The sequence below is a fragment of the Oncorhynchus mykiss genome, unplaced genomic scaffold (assembly GCF_057628025.1).
Source record: "Oncorhynchus mykiss isolate SJ-2025 unplaced genomic scaffold, ASM5762802v1 scaffold106, whole genome shotgun sequence".
NCBI lineage: Eukaryota > Metazoa > Chordata > Actinopteri > Salmoniformes > Salmonidae > Oncorhynchus > Oncorhynchus mykiss.
In genome coordinates, this window is record NW_028322105.1 from 1,400,001 (window position 1) to 1,403,474 (window position 3,474).

Below are 3,474 nucleotides of genomic sequence, written 5' to 3' on the forward strand. Positions count from 1 at the left end.
TTCTGGTCGCAAGTAGAACCATTTTGAGTTCCATGTAGAACCCTCTGTATAAAGGGTACTACATGGAACTTAAAGGGTTCCAAAGAACCCGAAGAACCCTTTTGGAACCCTTTTTTCTAAGAGTGTAGATACTGTTGTCGGAGGTTGGTGATTAGGAGTATGACAATCTGCCTTCTCAGCTAATGCACTTGTCTTTTCCTGCTCCCGCTGGCTACTTTGTAGAGGGAAAATGTTGGTTGTTTTGTCACCTAGCTATCTTCATATGAATGCACTGATGATGTAAGTCTCTCTGGATAAGAGCGTCTGATAAATGACTGAAATAGTTTTTTTTTTTTATATTAAAGTTTTATTCAAAATGATAAACACTCTGACGTTATGTTACACATGTTATATAATGTAATGTACTGTATGTTATCTATGGTATAGAATGTACTGTATGTTATCTATGGTATATAATGTACTGTATGTTATCTATGGTATAGAATGTACTGTATGTTATCTATGGTATATAATGTACTGTATGTTATCTATGGTATATAATGTACTGTATGTTATCTATGGTATAGAATGTAATGTACTATATGTTATCTATGGTATATAATGTACTGTATGTTATCTATGGTATAGAATGTAATGTACTGTATGTTATCTATGGTTTAGAATGTAATGTACTGTATGTTATCTATGTTATATAATGTACTGTATGTTATCTATGGTATATAATGTACTGTATGTTATCTATGGTATATAATGTAATGTACTGTATGTTATCTATGGTATAGAATGTAATGTAATGTACTGTATGTTATCTATGTTATAGAATGTAATGTACTGTACTGTATGTTATCTATGTTATATAATGTAATGTACTGTATGTTATCTATGTTATATAATGTAATGTACTGTATGTTATCTATGGTATATAATGGGATGTACTGTATGTTATCTATGGTATATAATGTAATGTACTGTATGTTATCTATGGTATATAATGGGATGTACTGTATGTTATCTATATTATATAATGTAATGTACTGTATGTTATCTATGGTATAGAATGTAATGTACTGTATGTTATCTATGGTATATAATGTAATGTACTGTATGTTATCTATGTTATATAATGGGATGTACTGTATGTTATCTATGGTATATGATGTAATGTACTGTATGTTATCTATGTTATAGAATGTAATGTACTGTATGTTATCTATGGTATATAATGGGATGTACTGTATGTTATATATGGTATATAATGTAATGTACTGTATGTTATCTATGGTATAGAATGTAATGTACTGTATGTTATCTATGTTATATAATGTAATGTACTGTATGTTATCTATGGTATATAATGTAATGTACTGTATGTTATCTATGTTATATAATGTAATGTACTGTATGTTATCTATGGTATATAATGTAATGTACTGTATGTTATCTATGGTATATAATGTAATGTACTGTATGTTATCTATATTATAGAATGTAATGTACTGTACTGTATGTTATCTATGGTATAGAATGTACTGTATGTTATCCTGTATATACATTGGTGGAAAAAGTGCCCAATTGTCATACTTTAGTAAAAGTATAGATACCTTAATAGAAAGTTACTCAAGTTGAAGTGAAAGTTACACCGTAAAATATCACTTGAGTAAAAGTCCAGAAGTATTTGGTTCTAAATATACTTAAACATCAAAGGAAATGTAATTGATAAAATATAGTAAAATTATAAATCATTTCAAATTCCTTACATTAAGCAAAGCAGACGGCACCATTTTCTTGTTTTTAAAATGTACATATAGCCAGGGGCCACTCCAACACTTAGACATAATGTACAGATAGCCAGGGGCCACTCCAACACTTAGACATAATGTACAGATAGCCAGGGGCCACTCCAACACTTAGACATAATGTACAGATAGCCAGGGGCCACTCCAACACTCAGACATAATGTACATATAGCCAGGGGCACACTCCAACACTCAGACATTATGTACATATAGCCAGGGGCCACTCCAACACTTAGACATAATGTACATATAGCCAGGGGCACACTCCAACACTCAGACATCATTTATAAACTATTAATTTGTGTTTAGTGAGGTCCACCAGATCAGAGGAAGTAGTGATGACCAGGGATGTTCTCTGTTTAGTGAGTCCTCCAGATCAGAGGCAGTAGGGAGGACCAGGGATGTTCTCTGTTTAGTGAGTCCTCCAGATCAGAGGAAGTAGTGATGACCAGGGATGTTCTCTGTTTAGTGAGTCCTCCAGATCAGAGGCAGTAGGGAGGACCAGGGATGTTCTCTGTTTAGTGAGTCCTCCAGATCAGAGGCAGTAGTGATGACCAGGGATGTTCTCTGTTTAGTGAGTCCTCCAGATCAGAGGCAGTAGGGAGGACCAGGGATGTTCTCTGTTTAGTGAGTCCTCCAGATCAGAGGCAGTAGGGAGGACCAGGGATGTTCTCTGTTTAGTGAGTCCTCCAGATCAGAGGCAGTAGTGATGACCAGGGATGTTCTCTGTTTAGTGAGTCCTCCAGATCAGAGGCAGTAGGGAGGACCAGGGATGTTCTCTGTTTAGTGAGTCCTCCAGATCAGAGGCAGTAGGGAGGACCAGGGATGTTCTCTGTTTAGTGAGTCCTCCAGATCAGAGGCAGTAGTGATGACCAGGGATGTTCTCTGTTTAGTGAGTCCACCAGATCAGAGGAAGTAGTGATGACCAGGGATGTTCTCTTGATAAGTGCGTGAATTGGACCATTTTCCTGTCCGCGCTAAGCATTCAAAATGATATGACGAAAATGTATGGAGTAAAAAGTACATTATTTTCATTAGGAACGTAGTGAATTAAAGGTAAACGCTATCAAAAATATAAATAGTCAAGTAAAGAACAGATGAAAACAACTTTTTTTTAAACAATTTTTTACCTAAAATGACCCAAATCTAACTGCCTGTAGCTCAGGACTTAAAGCACATTCTTCATACCGTTTGAAAGAAAAAACTTAGAAGTTTGTGAAAATGTGAAAGGAATGTAGGAGAATACAACACATTAGATCTGGTAAACTATAATACGAAGAGTTGTTTTGTTGTACCATCATCTTTGAATTGCAATAGAAAGACCATGTATAGTGCATTGCGAAAGTATTCGGCCCCCTTGAACTTTGCGACCTTTTGCCACATTTTAGGCTTCAAACATAAAGATATAAAACTGTATTTTTTTTGTGAAGAATCAACAACAAGTGGGACACAATCATGAAGTGGTGCAGCAAACTCTCTCCAGAAGTTCAGTGAGGATCTCTGAATGATCCAATGTTGACCTAAATGACTAAATGATAAATACAATCCACCTGTGTGTAATCAAGTCTCCGTATAAATGCACCTGCACTGTGATAGTCTCAGAGGTCCGTTAAAAGCGCAGAGAGCATCATGAAGAACAAGGAACACACCAGGCAGGTCCGAGATACTGTTGTGAAGA